Consider the following 18,091-nt stretch of genomic DNA (forward strand, 5'->3'; position numbering starts at 1 on the left):
AAAGTCTTAACAGAACCATTCTCAGTCTCTACCGTAGTGGGTCTGTCTAACATAGTTCGATGGGTATACATGTACTATCCGATTATGATATCTCAGAAAGTCACTTCAGCAAACTTAGTAGAATTAGAGATGACAGATTTTAACGTCATTCTCAGCATGGATTGGCTCCATTTATGCTATGCCTCAGTTGATTGTAGAAGGAGAATTATTTATTTTTAGTTTCCAAATAAACTAAGGTCAGTTAATTTCATACCTTAGAGCAAGAAAAATGATATCCAAGGGGTGTGTCTATTATTTTTTGGGAGTCAAAGACTCTAATATAGAAACTCCCAGTCTTGCATCAGTTCCTGTAAGACGCCGCAAAATCTTAAGCTTAACTCAGTCCTTCAAATCTTGTTAAGGGGTCCCCAGACTTAGAAATCTTTAGCCAAGTATTCAGACTTCGTGTTATTTTAGCCTTTGTAGGTTGGCGATTCTATTTCAAAACCCTTATGACGTTAAAGTAATTATTTTTAGGTTGAATCATGATCAGGAATGTTAGTAGGTGTTCTCGGACAAGTTTTAGATTTTTCAGACTTCATTTATAACATATTTGAAAGCTCAAACTAGAGGATCGATGCGATCTCAATGCGCCACATCACCTATCGCGTAGATGAGTATTTTTCCCCAGCTCCAAGTGCAAATTCCAGTAAACCAACGTGGACTCAACGCGGCATATTGGCTATCGCATCGATGCCAATGACACAGCATGTCAACCTGCGTGTCGCTAAATAAGTTTTCAGTCATTAAAAAACTACATCTTTCGGGGTATTTGGGTCTTTTTCCCACCTTATTAAGCCCTAAAATGCAAGATTCAGCCCTCATTAAGCAAATACACTCACTTATCTTAAATTGCTCAAGAACAAGAACCCTAGGTGATTTAATTTCAAAGTCAAGGCTCAAGATTTCACCATTGTTCTTCAAGAATTTTGTAACCAAGGTGTGTGAAGTGTTCATCCAAGGCTTTCTTTCTCCCTTGGAGTCCAAGAAACTCTTTTAAACTGCAAGTAGATTGATTTTATGTTTTCCATGCTTTGAAATTAAAGTGTATTCATGAGTATTATTTTAATTAGGTTTTCTATTTCATGATTTATTACAATATTGATGTAGAATTTATTGAAATGTGTGACTTGTCATGTGAATTTATGTTGAAACCTATGGAATTGTGAATTTGGAATTGAATCATGATGCTCACATATTGTTTAGTATTATATGCATATACTATGTCATCCAAGTGTTTGATGAACTGCTCATGTGAATGTAATAATGAGATTATATCATGATAGTATGTATACTAGTTCATGCCATGCACTTGTTTGATAAAATGCCTCTATAGATGCATTAGGAACAGGTGTGCATTTTTATGCTATGCAATGTCATGTGATGCTTTACTTTTCATGCTATCGAGTCCTGGGGGTATTTAATACCCGACAATTTAGCTATTTACCTAGATCCAGTGTCAGTTACAGAATAATCTCAGTCATGTCATGATCAGTAGTACTCTCTGTCAGTTACAGGATTTAGGGAAAACTCAGTAAACTTAGTAATAATTCAGTCAAGCCTAGTATGAACTAGGAAATCAGTTCAGTGTCTATTTAGTTAGGAGTAGGATTCAGCACCGAGCTAACCCAGGGATAGGGGCATTCATGCCAACAAAAGGTTTGACCCTTAGCAGCAATCCCTGCTTTACAGAACTATGTAGCTAGTGTAGGTTGAGATATCTTCCTGCCAGATTTGGGTTAATACATCTCACATGAGTTTTGCTGCCAGTGAGGGTTGACGAAAGAGCTTCCTAGTAGAGAGGGTTAACTTACAACTTGTCTCCACTTGTTGCACAGTACTGACCCTCTTCCAACTGGGGCTATAGTTGGACCCTAATCTATTTAGAAAGGGGCATGTCGGTTAGATGACTACCTTCCACAGTCTCAATTTTAGTCTTTAGAATAGAACTCAGTTCAGTTCTATAGAAATTAGGACTGTCAGACACAGTCACTTAGTTCAGTATAGAACTTAGAATAGTTCCACAAAATCAGGAATGTCAGGCATAGTCACTTAATTAATAGTAATACAGTATCAGTAAACTCAGATATCAGTAAGTTAGTAATTCATAACTCAGTATCCAATGTTATACTAACCCAGTTACAGCTTAGGTATTTTATGGATGTACTCTCATTTAGTTATACTCATGTTATTCAGTCAGTACTGTTCATGTATATGAACCCATGCATCTTAGCCTACCTCACTTAGAATACCAGTACATTCAAAGTACTAACACATACCTTTCTTTTGTGCTATGATATCTCATATCATAGTTTTAGATGCACGGGCTCTCGATTATACTTAGTAGCCCAATCCATCAGTAGAAGACTAGTGGTGAGTCCTCATTGTTTGGGGATAGATTTATCATTACAGTATTTCAATACTCAGTTTATTTTAGTAGTCGAAGTTAGTTGGGGACTTGTCCCATCAACTCCTTATTCAGACAGTAGCAGCTTTTCAGACTAGAGTATTTATACATAGATATTTAGTTTTGTTATTGATGTACCATACTCATAATTTATTTACAGTTTTGAACCTTATGGCAAGTTTCTACCTAATTTTAGCATAATACAGTATTATTATTCAATTATTGCAGCAGGTACTAGTCATGGGTTAGCTTGTGGTCCCTTATAATTATGAGCACTGTGTAGCATCCGAGGTATAGACTCTAGGGGTTATAGTTCCAGTAGTAAATGAATTCTTAGATTTATTTCCCGAAGATCTTCCTGGAGTTCCTCCCAAAAGGGAAATAGACTTCATTATAGACCTTCTTCCAGATATTTGGCCCATATCTATTCTATCATACAGAATGGCTCCACCAGAACTCAAAAAGTTAAAGGAACGGTTAAAGGATCTCCTACATAAGGGATTCATCAGGCCCAATATTTCCCCATGGGGTACAACACTTCTATTCGTGCATAAGAAAGATGATTCTCTTAGAATATGTATAGACTACCATCAGTTGAACAAAGTCACAGTAAAAAACAAATACCCTTTTCCTAGAATCGATGACTTTCTTGACCAACTTCAGGGTGCTAGTTATTTTTCTAAGATAGACCTCAGATCAGGTTATCATTAGCTCAGGGTTAGAGAGTATGACATTCCAAAAACAGCTTTCCAAACCTGGTATAGTCACTTTGAGTTTCTAGTCATGTCTTTTGGTCTTACTAATGCCCCAGTAGCTTTCATGGACTTAATGAACCGCGTGTTAAAGAAATACATAGATATGTTCATCATAGTCTTTATTGATTACATTTTTGTCTTTTCCCATAGCAAGAATGATTATGCAGACCACCTCAAAATCATACTTTAGACCCTAAGAACTCATCAGTTGTTCGCCAAATTCAGTAAGTGCAAATTTAGGCTAAGGTCAGCATTGTTTCTTGGTCATACTATTTCCATTGATGGCATTAGAGTTGATCTCAAATGGCCATAGCAGTGAGAAACTAGCCTAGACCCATCTCTCCATTAGATATAAGGAGTTTCATAGGTTCAGCTGCCTATTATCATTGCTTTGTTGAAGGTTTTTCATTTATTTCATCCCCCATATCCAGATTGACTCAGAAAAAAGTCTAGTTTTAGTGGTCAGATTCTTGAAAAAAGAGTTTTTAGGAGCTGGAAGATTAGACTCACCTCAACCCCAGTTTTGACACTACCAGATGGTTAGATGGGTTTGTTGTGTACTATGATGCATCCAGAGTAGGTTTGGATTTTTCCCTCATGTAGAGAGGTTAGGTCATAGCCTACACATCTGGACATCTTAAGACCCATGAGAAGAATTATCTGACTCATGATCTTGAGTGAGTAATTGTAGTGTTTTCCTTAAAGATTTGGCGACACTATTTGTATGGGGTATATCTAGATTTATTCACAGATCACAAGAGTTTACAGTATGTCTTTTCTTAGAAAGATTTAAATTTGCATCAAAGAAGGTGGTTAGAGTTATTACAAGATTATGATATGAGTTTTATTTATCATTCGAGCAAGGCCAATATAGTGGCTGATGCTCTTAGTAGACTGTTTATGGGTAGTGTTACTCATGTTGAGGATGATAAGAAGAAGTTAGTTTAGAAAGTTCATGAGCTTACCCGACTAGGTGTCTGCTTAGTCAATTCAGTAGAAGGTAGTGTATGAGTTCAGAACATTTCAGAATCCTCTCTAGTTTTTGAGGTGAAGGAAAAATAACATAGAGATCCTAGTCTTGTTAAGCTGAAAGATTTAGTCAGATATCAGAAAGTAGAGGTTTTTTCCTAAGAGGGAGATAGTGTTTTGCATTGCCAGGGTCGGCTATGTGTTTCAATTATAGATGACTTGAGGCAATTAATTCTTGCTTAAGCGCATGGTGCGCGTTACTATATTTATCAAGGGGCCACTAAGATGTACCATGATTTATGGGAGATCTATTGGTGGAGTGGAGTAAAGAGGGATATTGAAGAATTTGTAGCTAAATGTTCTACAAGTTAGCAAGTTAAGATTGAGCACCAGAAGCCTAGGGGGTCCATGCTGGAGTTCATTATTCCTACATGGAAATGGGAAGAAGTGAACATAGACTTTGTGATGGGTTTGCCTCGTACTCGCTATCAACATAATTTTATATGGGTTATTATAGACCGGATGACCAAATCAGCTTATTTCTTACCAGTCCATACCTCCTATTCATCCGAGGACTATGCCAAACTCTATATCAGAGAGTTAGTTAGGTTACACGGAGTTCTAGTATCTATTATCTCAGATAAAGGTACCTAGTTTACCTTTTATTTCTGGAAAAAATTCCAAAAAGGTCTTGGTACCCAAGTTCATCTTAGTATAGCCTTCCACCCTCAGACAAATGCTTAAGCAGAAAGGACCATTCAGACTTTAGAAGCTATGCTAAGAGCCTACGTTGTTTATTTTAAGGGTTTTTTGGATGACCATTTGCCTTTGATCGAGTTTGCATATAATAAAAACTATTATTGTAGTATTCAGATGGCTCAGTGTGAGGATCTTTATGGTAGGAGATGTAGATCTCCAATTGGTTGGTTTGAGGTAGGTGAGGCCGCAGTAGTAGGGCTTGACTTAGTATTTGATGCCTTAGAGAAGGTTTAGATGATCAAAGAGAGACTTAGGGATGCCCATAGCTGAAAAAAATTGTATGCAGATGTGAGGAGAAAGGATCTCGAGTTTGAGATTAGTGATTTTATGTTCTTAAAAATCTCTCCCATAAGGGGGTAAATACATTCGACAAGAAGGGAAAGCTCAGTCCCTGATATGTCGGTCCTTATGAAATTCTCAATTATTTTGGAAAGGTAGCTTATGATCTTGAGTTACCTTCAAATCTAACTTTAGTACATCTAGTATTCAATGTCTCCTTGCTAAAAAAATGCATTGGTGACCCAGCAGTCATAGTCCCCTTAGAGGATGTAAATATTTAGAATGATCTCTTTTTCAAAGAAGTTACAGTCCAGGTCCTCGATCATCAGATTCACAGACTGAGGAACAAAGAAGTTCCCTTAGTTAGAGTTCTTTGGCAGAATCATTCTATAGAGGGAGCTAATTGGGAAGCAGAAGCATATATGCGGACCAAGTATCCTCACCTCTTCTCTACAACCTCCGATCCATCTTAATATAACAGTCTTTCTTATATTTACTTAGTTTTATGTTCAGCTATAATTATAACTTGGTATCCATTACCATTGCATATTAAGTCATGCATTCATGAATTAGTTCAGTCATGTACCCATGCATCAAATATGCATGATCAGTATGAAAATTCAGCTTATCAATAGCTTCAGTCATGTATTCCATGCATCAGATATGCATGCTCAGTATATGAACTTAGTTTATCCGTAGTTCAGTCATGTACTCATGCATTAGATATGCATGTTCCATATGTAAACTTAGCATATCCGCGTTTCTCAGCTTAATCAATCTCATTCCAGGATGAATATTCCTAAGGGGGAGATATTGTAATATCCCATATTTCTCAAGCTTAACTTAACTCTTAGTTCATGTGTTATCCATTATTAAAAATTTTGAAATACTCAGTATTTCTTAGTTTAGAGCCAGCAATTACATAGGAAATTCAATTAGCTTTCCAATGATATAAAATTCACCCATATCTGATAACCAAGCGAAGAGTTATGGCTAATTTATTGAAAATAGTGTACCAACTGGCACTCCAGCACATCGCGGAGCCAGGTCAAATGGCTTTTGGCAATTTCCAATGAAGTTCCAAGATACCACCGCATAGCGCCACCAGCAAAAATTCCAATTATCATTTTCCAGTGTTTCGTCTGATCCTGATGCATTGTGTCGATATCCTAATTCCCAGTTGCAGTTTCCACTGAGGGACCATGATTGTGCTGCATAGCACCACAAGAAAAATTCTCAGATGTCAATTTCCAGTGACATGGGGCTATAGCACCGCATTGCGCCAGGGGTAGTTTTGAAAATTTTCAATGGAAATCCAAAGTGTTATCCAGGGTTAAATTGGTCTTTTCCCATAATTTTAATCCACCAGGTTTGATATTTAAGCCCTAAAAATATTTTGAACTCATTGTATAATAGTTTTCCCCAAATCAAAAAGGCATTCTCTCTTAAGAAAACAAACCCTAGATTCAAGAAATTAAGAACAAGCCTAAGAATTCCTTCAAGAGTCTTGAAGAATTGACAATCCAAGGTATGTTAGGAGTTCATATATGGTTTAATTTCACCCATAAAGTCCATGAATCCATTTTCAAACTACAAGATTGCTGAATTGAATTGAATTCACGTTCATGTTAATGTTGGGTTTTAGTTCATAATTAAATTACAAGATTTTATGAAATTAATCATATTATGTATTGAATCACATGATCTTCATGATAAACCCTTCAATTTACAAGTTGATTTATGCAGCCATGATAACTATATGTGTTGATTATTGTATGATCTAAGCCTCCTCCCCATTTGTTTGATAAAATGCCTATGTGAATAAAATAATGCCTATGTCAAACCCTTATGTACCCATGGTATATAAACCTTGATGGCCTCTTATAACACACTTAGAAGAATAGAAACACTTTAAAATACTCTCTCAAACTCACTCTTAAAGATTGGAGGCTAGGATTTCAACAACTGTTCTTCAAAGGGCTCAAGAGTCAAGTTTCTCTTTGGATATCTTCTTGTATAAGGCATGTACTCATTTCCTCATTGATAGTTCAAACTAATGGCATGTTTTGATATGTTTTAAACATTGATTATTAATTATATATGGTGGATTTGAAACTTATGTTGAGGGTTTTGGTTCATATTGTTGGGTATTGGTCTAAACTATGTTTTCACATATTTTTGGTGATGCTTTGCATATATGGGTACTTGTGGGTTATGGTTTAACAAATATATCATGGGTAACACTAAATTTGATGAATCATACTTTAGTTTTTGTCTTGGTAAATATATGGCCTCAATATGTTTGACAAAATTCCTAAGAGAATGTTTTTACTCTATTGTTGAACTTTCATTGGAACTATTGCATGGTATGGTTTGGTAATGGAACCCTAAATAGATTTGTATTATTTTACATGGTTTAAATGATTTGAATGGTATAACTGGTTTGAAGGTTTTGGAACTATTTTTAATGGTAAGGTTTGGTGGTTGTGGTGATGGTTTATTAAACTTCCTTGTACGGTACATGTGCTTCCCCCAAGAAAACTTAATAATGGAAAACTTGTGGGGTACACGGAAATACCCCAAGTTAACTTGAAAATATAATCGATAGGTACATGGGAATCCTTTTACATAAAATGGTTGGCTAAGGATATTGCTTGCAAGCTATAGTTCACATGATGATACCACTACGTATAGGCTCGATTCGTAATAAATGGAATAATGGTTTGTTTGGATGGTAATGGTTTTAATTGGGCAATAATGGCGGCGTGTGATAGCAAATCGTGAAGGTGGGAGTCCAAGGGACAAATACTGAGAACTCATGTTTGCCGACATGAGGATAGGTCATGATGACCTCATTTATGATACTATGAGGTACATAGGATTCCTCTAATTACACTGTACATATGTATCATAGAGCGAAAGGTACACGAGAATCCCCTACTCTTATGGTTTCTCTAGTTTGTGTGGCTACACGCACCGGAGGTTTTTCAGGGGGTTACATTGGACCCATATAGTACATAGGTTGTTCTAGGATGGTTAAGCTACACATACCAAGTTTAATGGTTTTAAAAGAATGTTAAACCTAGTTCCTTTTAATGGTATGGTTATATATATTTATGAATATATGGTTTGTATGCATATGGTTGGTTTACTTGGTTTTACTGGATTTCATTATCTTATCCTTTTCCTGAGTACTTGCTAACATTCACCCGTTATCCCATCTTCGAGCGGTTGTATCCCCACGTGATGTAGGAATCATCCACATTACTTCTCATTTTTATTAATCAGATTTGGGAATAGTCCATGTTGTATTAAAGTGGTGAGATTCCATAATTTTAAAGGCATCAATTTTATTTCTTAGATTATTTTATATACTTTTATCTCTCATGGACTTTGGTTTTAGCTATGGTCGAGGGCGTGTCCTGACCAGGTACTCTTTGATTTGGTCTAGAGGCTTTGTATGGACAATTGTGGACTTGGGTATGGATTAATTATATATATATATATATATATATGTGTGTGTATATATATATATATATATATTCACACATTGGCTTGTTGTCTTGGTTTTGGTTTATGGTTTTTGTTTGGGTTGGATTAGTTGGTTATTGGTGGGATTGACACAATTGGGTTGGACTTAGATATAAGCTTTGGCCACTGATATAAGCTTATCCTAAAATCACCACATGGCAAATACGCTATCTTATTATATGGTTTGAGTTCATCTAACTCTGCGTATACGATGGTTGGTTTAGCTACGTATCGGGGGTGCTATCTAGTCTAGTTTGGACTTCAAATTTCCTATTTATGAGAAGGCCCCCATTCGGGTTGTTTAAAGTTGTGTTATGATTGCAGGAAGAATGTTCATTTTAGTAGAGAATGCCCTCGGTGTTAGTTAGTCATCATGTTATGATCAACTCATGTTCCTCACCAGGTTAGAGCAGTAGTAATTTTCTATGACTGTGGATAGATCAATCACTAGTCTAGAGAGTGTCCTCGACGTAGGACTTGTATTCATTCAGCTTATTTAGATCAGTCTCATGGTGTTGTGACACCTTCAGTTAGAGGCAATGTACTTAGCACCTCTGTTGATGATTCAGATACTTATTTCAAGTTTGTAACCTTTAAGATTCGTTTTCCCTTTGGAACATCAGGCATGTGACAATGGATTCCACTATGACTAGTGTAATTTTATTTTCTGCCTGTACCTCTTTATTTTTGTGAATTGGGGTTCTCGTACCTATCAATGATTATATGTCTTTATAGGTTTATATTGGTTGTTGTCTACCTTGATATAGAGTTTATGATTATATGACTACCCCAGAGATGATTTTTTAGTAGTGGATTGAGTAGATCTGTATTGATATTTTCCCCTATAGTTGTAGCATTTGAGTTTGAGTCCCATTTACCCTGGCATATTGGTCTTTTTATAGCCCTAGAGTGGTACTTGTCATTGATGTTCATGTTTGGTACCAATTAGTCCTGATACTAATATGTGTACTATTGTTATTATTATTGTTATTGTTTAAAGTTAATTGATCCTCTCTTGGTAGATCGTTAGTTTAGCATTATTTAGTTAGAATTTTCTTTCTTGTGATTCTTATTTGTTGGCTTAGATGACAAGTTTGGTTGGATGCTTTCTCTATTGTAGTGAGGTGAGATCGGTTGTTTCCTCTTTTGTTAGTCATGCTAGATCGATTGTGGGATTGATTATGGCAGTGAAGGTAAGTTGGCCTTCCATGGTTTTGTTATGGTTCAAGAAATGGCAATTGGCTAAATTGTCTATTTTTGGATTGAGATTATTGTACTTGCCTCTTAGGTTACATATGTTTTAGTATAGGCTATCTCTCTCTATGTAAACAATTTTTTAGGATGACTAGTTTGGGGTTCATTCCTCTAATTTGACTAGTTTTTTGCCTTGTAGCCATTTTGATGTTGATGTTGAGAAGTCTTGGATTCGCCTCTCAGGTTTGTCGGGTTTATCTCCTAGTGATGGTTTCTCTTAGTATTGGTGTAAAGTTGGATACTCTTTTCTTTTCGTGATTCGGTTTTGTTCTAGTGGAGTTAAGAGAGTTGGATATAGGTGATCTTTCCTCTGACCATTTCTAAAGATTATAGTTGAGTCTTCATTGCCTAGATAGATTATTAGATTAATCAGTTCTCGACTATGGTTGTGTATCTTAGAATTGCTAGAGTTTTTGTTATTAGTACTATGGCTTGTGGCCCTGATAAGTTTGTTGTCATGCTCTGATAGTTCATGCCCTCTAGAAAATACCAATTTGGTTATTTGTGTTTTCAGATGGTGACTTATCCCTCATTGTGATTTTGTTTTTCACCTATATTTTTAGTTTTAATTTAGGCATGATTTAGTAAGGATATGTATGATTTGACCGACAAGGTCGATTTGGGTATTTGACCTTAGTTCAAACTTGTTGGCTTAATTTTTAATTTGGTGCCTTAGAATGGTGGCTGGGAGATTTCGATAGATTTAGAGTGTGGATGCTTACCCATATATACAGGATTGGTTTCGATAGTTAAGATAGGGTGGTTTAGCCTTGGTATTAAGATTCAACTGGAAGTTGTAGATGTTGGGTGCATCCTTTATTTTCAGATTTGTCTAAGTTAAGATATTATTTATAGGCTGGCTAAGCCTACTCCATGTCTACTTATTCGGTTTTTTTGGGTTCTGATGATTGTAGTGGATAGGTGTTTAGATGGTAGCCCGTTGGCACAGTGATGGTTTCTTTATTCTTGACCTTAATTTTAAGTTATCACATGGATTTTTAGATGATCTACTTGGTAGAAGTAATATGCGTGAGTTAGATTTAGCTTGGTTTAATTTTTAGTTGGTGGGATATCCTAGAGCGGATTATTCAGTGGTGAGTCGTTGTGTTTTATACTTGGATGGTAGTTTCGAGGATTATCAGTTGTAGCATCAACTTAGACTACAGACCTTTGTTATCTATATTTTTGTTCCCAGGTAGCTCTTTATGTGCTTATTATCATGGTTACCATTATGGATTTTTGGTGGATCCACTTTGGTTCTTTAAGGTTAGTGTGATGGGATTGCACGAAAAGGACTCAGGTGAGTTTCTGCTTGGGTTGGAGTGGATAATAGCTTTGACAAGGTAAAAGGAGGTTATATTTGGATTCAGAGTTAGTTGTATAACTCGTGCCTTGGTTGGGCTTTCGCTTTGATGAGTTTATGTTTAATTGTATTGATACCAATATGGTATCAGTGTGTCATAGTTGTGATTTGTATGCATCAGCCTTCTTCGATTTAGTTGGAGGCCAGCTAGTGGTTGAGGTTGAGTTTTTGCTATTTAATATTGAAGTAAGAAAGTTGGTCGTAAAAAGGATACCTATGGTAAAATCCCTTGGAAATGTTGTCTCTTATTGGAGGTTATTTGGGAAGTCGTACTGCATGCATGTGGGCCCAGTACCTCTTTTTTTGAGTTTTAATTATGTTTTTATCCATTGACTTTTACTGATTAAAGCCCTTTTAGTAGTTGAAATTGTAATAACCCTCCAGGTCATTTCTTTAGTTTTTGTAAGTTTTCGGTGTTTCAAGCCTTTCCACAATGGCTATAGGTCATTTATGACTTGCCAGAACTGTCGGTTTGATGATCGGATAGTTCGTTTGAATTTTAGACTTATTTTTCTGTGTTGGAACTTTTACTATGCAGGATTTGGTATCATACCAAAACTCCTAGTAGATGGTCTCAGATGAGAATTCTGACAGCGTCATTAGATCCGGAATGTTGATTTAGGCTAGGGAGCCCTTGGTTCAGGACTCGAGGCTTCCAGACTTGTTTTGGGCTATTAGGCGGATGTTTTGAAAAATAGAACTACAGGTGTGGCCCTATATTTAGTCCAAATAATGTCAAATGAAAGTTTCAATGATTCTGTTGGATTCGAAATGTGTTTTACCATCAAACTTCACAATTTGATCATGTTCAAAGGTTCTGAATGAGTTCTGAGGGTTAAAAATAAGTTTTTCACTTTGTTGGTGCCGGTGTGTTTGTGAAAGCGAACCTTTGACCATTTGACATTGTCTCTTAGGTGAAGTTTTGGTAGCTTAAGTAACTTTTTTACCCTTTTATCAGGTCGCTTACATGACCAAAGTGTCGCTTAAGCGACCATCACTGAGTATAAGACCCTAAGTTTATATTTTTGACATTTTGGGAGCTAGGAAGCTCCGATTTTGATGATTTTTTATGAGTTTTTCTCGTATAATATTTTTCAATAAATTATAAATATATTTTTCCTATTTCCCTAGAAATTCTATTTTATTTTTCATAATTTTCACCCATGTTAAGAAACAAAACTCTTTTTTCACCATTTATGGGGCTTGGGAGCTTGAATTTGGGCAATTTCAAAGGAGTTTTTAAGATTTCTTTCCTGGGTAAGTTTTTTGATCTTATAATTAATATTTTTATCTCGATTTCATCTACAAAACAAATTCAAAATGGGTTTTGGAGGTTTTTTCCAATAAAGCTTGAAAATAGTTTTTCTTTAATTTGAACCTTGTTTTTATCTCATTTTTTCCTGGGTTTTCAGCTGTATACTACTATTAGTATGGGGAATATATTTCAAAAATAAAATTATAGTTTTATCCCTTTTATTTATGAACCCATTTTTATGGTCCATTTTTAGACCCATCATGAATATAGCAATATGAGTTTCATTTTACTCCTAACGATATGTAGATTATTATTTTGATAGTGTGATGGCATATAAAGATCGTGGAGCAATGGCGGATGATTTGTGGGCAATTGATGAATTTTGGTCAGATATTAAAGTAGGCTTATGTCTACTCTTCTTCATGAGATAGTGTATTTTATATATTGTATGTTAGGTAGGGACGTTAAGATGTAATATTGGATAGAACACCATGACTTAGCCTAATTTACAAGTTTGGGGGATAAAAGGGTAATTGACCCATAAGATAAAATACTTATTATGCTTCTATGATCCTGTACCCTAGGTTGCTATCATATTAGATATTGTTCAGACTACTCAACCATTAATATGATGTTTAATATGATACTTGGTAAATTGTGATGGTTTTTACCAAATTATGATTTTATGGTTAAGTCGGACATATGTTATATGGGCAAAAAGCTGAGTTTATGATATTGGCTGGATTTTGGTAAGTGTTTTATCCTTGTAAGGGATATGGTCGTAGTTTATAGATGTTTCGATTCCTATGATCGCATTTTTAGATACTGGTGATGGCATATGGAAATTCGATACATTTATGATCACTAAAATGGTAAATAGTATGATTCCAACTAAAAATATGGTTTTACTACTATTTTTCCTAAAAAGGGATTTATTCCCAATTTTCACTTTTAAAATAGATTTCTTCATAATGTGAATCATACCATTAAGGAATGATTTATGAGCCTTCGAGACTAAAAATGATGTTCTAAAGATTTGACTGAGATAGATTCAAGTCCACATTTTTACTACTATTATTTACCACGGTCGAGAGAGATTCCAACCCTTTATACACCTTTATGATGATTTAGACTAAAATTTGCCTCAGATAATGACTTTATGGACTTACACTCTCTTAACCACTGTTCTAGCCATGCATATATATAGAGAGAGAGGGGGGGGGAGAGAGAGGTATTGGACATAATGAAGTTGATGATATAAGAACCAGTTCAAGTTTGATAATTGGTTATGATATTGATGATAAGAGCACCGTTCGGCGACTGATTATGATATTGATGATATGAGCACTGGCTCAAGTCTGGTAATTGATTATGATGGGTTACATTATGATACTTGGATTAGTTATAGTATTGTGGATTTTGGAGCATTCATCTTTGCATGTGCATTACCTATCACTAGTATGTCATATATCTATCAGCCTTATGGGGGTTTCATAGGTATAGGTATGAGTGTTGCTTGTAGTACTAACTAGTGTTTATTGAGTGTTGGTTGAACTTTTTGGGGCTTTGTCGGCGGTGGGTTATGAAAGGCTCGGTTAGGTATTATTTGTTCGGACTATCCGGTTACTCATAATATTTTTGTTGTTATTATTAGTATGGATAGTTAATAATAGATTGATTATTAATTTGGTACTGAGATTTAAGGTATAGTTTTGATCCCTTTCTCTTATGGTTATTTTACTGTGCATGATTATCCCATGGTTAGGCATTATGGCTTTAGACCCTGAATTTGTTAAAACTAGTTTTTGCTATGATTTATAGGCCTTTAGATATTAGTATAAATACCTTAGGTGGTACTTTAGGTTAGCTTTGTTTATGTATATGTACCTATCTATAGTAGTTATGGTATTATAATATATCCACCACTTCTTTCATTATTCATGTTGTATATCTATTCCTTGGCCTTGTATACATATATATATATATGTACGTATGTATATCCTTCTCTTTTTCTTTTTTATATATTGTCTAGTGGTATAGGTATAGTGCTTAGATTCTTGGGTATGCTAGAAAAAGATAGTTTATCCTCATTGTCTCGTTAGCCTTATTATGTGGTATTATAGATATTTTGGGTGTAGTTTACATTCCTATTTTATGTTATTTATATTTGCATTATCTTTGGAGCTCATTCAGCAGTTGCCAACTGAGTACCACATGTTTGGTACTCATACTGCACTTCTGTAGCTTGCAGATCATATTACAGGTTATTACTGTTATTATATGTGTAGTGCGAAGCAACTATAGTATCGAAAAATAGGGTGAGCCCCTGGCTTTTACAGTATTACTTTCCTCCCTTTTATGTACTAGACTAATCTCTAAGTTGTATTCAGAGATGGGTTGTATCTGTGTATTCATTTAGTACTTCATTTTTTATCCTTATTACATTTGAAGCTCTTGTACTAATTTCACCAGGTTTTGGGACTATTTTGCATATTTTTCACCTTTTTACTATAGTTATTCCACGATCTTCCTCCTTTTCTCTTGGTAGTCTGTTAATAGTTCCAGACTACGGGTTGTCTTGCTTACTGTGGGTTATAGTAGGTGCCATTATGACCTGAGAAATTGGGTCATAACATTGAAGATATTCTTTAGGCTTATGTAATGGACGTTGGTTGTCAATGGGAACAGTATTTACTGTAATGTGAATTTGCTTATAATTAGCTGCCAATCTAGTATAGACATAGATCTTTTTGGATCTTTGTATCGAAGAAGATGCAGGTCTCTGATCGGATGGTTTGATGCTTTTTTGAGGTGAGACTTTGGGGCACTAATTTACTTAAGGAGTTGATGGCAAAAATGACGTTCATCCTAGGGAAGTTATTATAATCTCAAAACTTAAATAAGAAGTATGCAGATAATAAGATAAGAGATTTGAAATTTGAGAAAGGTTAGAAGGTGTTGCTGAAAGTGTTACCCATGAAGGGCGTAATACGGTTTCGTAAGAAAGGGAACTTGAATTTAAGGTATATCAAGCCCTTTGAGATTTTTAATGGAGTAGGGTCACTAGCTTATGAGTCCGCCTTTCCTCTAGCTTGTGTGGGGTTTATCTTGTGTTTTATGTGCCAATGCTTAAGAAGTACCATGGGGATAGAGATTATATCTTTCATTGGGACTCAGAGTTGTTTGATAGGGAGCCCTTTTCTGAAGAGGTGTCAATTTTTATCTTGGATAGGGATGTAAGAAAGTTGAGAACCAAAGTTATTCTACATGTAAAAGTTCAACGAAGGAATCATTCGATTGAAGAAGCGACATGAGAGATAGAAGCTGATATACATAAGCTATATACATATTTATTCATTGACTCGAGTATATTACTTGTTCGTTGGTGCATTGTTTTTTGTTAGTTATCATTTGAGGATGAATAATAGGTAAATTAGTATCTAATATAACAATCCAAATAATCACTATGCAAGAATTAAGAATAGAATCCTTGCATAGCTTCCCCTTAGACCAAAAATTAAAAATTCAAGGTTGACCTAGTCTTAGGTGTATTTTGAGGGTGTGGTGGTCAAAGGAAATTTGTTAGTAATTTAAGCATTGATTGATGTTTTCAATATTATTTATTGTTAGAGGATAAATTTTAGGAAGTTATAGCAAATTTTAGTATGTAAATTGGGTTAGTCGAACTCTAATTATAGTTACTTCACTGTAGCAATTTTTAGTACGTAAATCAAGTTAGTAGAACTCTAATTATAATTATCGTCATAAAAGGGTTAGTTTGTGATGTTGGATTTCAATAAAAAAGGGTTAGTTCGTAATGTTGGATTTTAGTAAGTATGATATGAAATAGCAAGAGCTAGGACCAAGTCCCAAGTTACTAGTTTGGGGCCACTACAGTGGCAGAAGTGCCACCGCGGTAGTAACTCATTTGGCTTGAGGGCCATGGCAGTGATAGATTCTCTATACAGTGGTGAAAATACAGTTTCTTAGTTTTAAATATCAGAAAATACATTTTCATTTCCACTTTTCTAAAAAAATGTTTGTGGACTTAGCAAAGGGTAATTTTCTGCTTTTTTTTTGTAGTTTTCATCTTCTAAGGTATGGTTTTTTAGATTCTTAACTTGAATTACTCCTTTAAATCCTTAGGAATTGCAAGAATCTAGTCCAAGATAGAAATTAGAGTTTAGCCCTAATTTATGAAAAGAAGGGAAAGTGCTGGAGGATTTGTTTATTTCGGTTGTTATTGATTCTATGGTATTAGAAAATATATCTTATGGTAGAATGCTTATTGATAATGCTAAATTATGTAGAACTCACAAGGTTTGAAGAGTAGAACATCCTTAGTTAATGAACTAGGAAATTCCTTATGTTAAGTTGATAAATATAAGTTCTTAATGATTAGGAAAGGTGAATTAATTAAATGGGTGTTGTATAATTGTTGTGTATAGATCATGAGTGGACTAAAAGGGAACGAAATGGAAAGGTTATGGCATAATCATTCAAACAAGGAATCGAGTTAGCTTATGGTTTAATTGTAGCAATGACTTGCTTGATTGTGTGCTTATATTGTATTGAGTGTTCATGATTTCTTTGGGGCTTTACTTGTGATTATCTCTTATATCTAGAATTTGCATCGATGTTGATGATGATACTATGACAATATTGAGATGTTGTTAAATGATATTGATTATGATATTGAGATTAGGATGAGATGATGTTGTGAATGATAATAAGATAATATTATTATATTGTTAATATTGAGATATTGATGAGATAATTTTGCAATGATGATGAGATGATTCATACATCTTTCATGCATTCATTTATTGTATATATTTGAATATACATATATATATATACACACAAATATATATATATATATATATATATTGTGGTGAACCTTTTTGAAGAATTTGTCTTAGTGTAATTGGTATGACAGTGCACTTGTATTATTAATGACATTAAGTGTTATGTCTATACTTGGTTGTCAGTAACTGTAAGTTTTGTTTAGATCACTGTTATTTGCATTTGATTTACTTATTTATGTAGTGTTGAGTTAAGTCATTCTATGATGTCTACCAATACTTAATTAATGTACTGATGCTACCTAGACTTTTGTTTTTGATAAGTACAAAGCATGTTCTAGCATTTAAGATGAGACCTCGACTCCATCTAGTGATTTTGGACTTTAGTTTGAGGGTGCATCCTAAGTAGGAAGCAATTAGATCCTTTTATATCATTTACGTCCCTTTCTTAAGACTAAGACTTTCCTGTTATTTCATAATTTTTGGATAATTTTTTATACTCGTCGTTGGATATTATTAGATGTTATTTTATGGTGCTTTCAGGTCCCGTGGGTTTTAATAATTAGAGATGTTTTGTACTCTATTCCTTGGTTATGACTCTTGTTAAGTTATATTACATTTGGGTTGGTTGTTAATGTGTGTTAGAGACTAAAAGATAAGAAAATTAGTTTAGAT

The sequence above is a fragment of the Capsicum annuum genome, chromosome 6 (assembly GCF_002878395.1).
Source record: "Capsicum annuum cultivar UCD-10X-F1 chromosome 6, UCD10Xv1.1, whole genome shotgun sequence".
Taxonomy (NCBI): domain Eukaryota; kingdom Viridiplantae; phylum Streptophyta; class Magnoliopsida; order Solanales; family Solanaceae; genus Capsicum; species Capsicum annuum.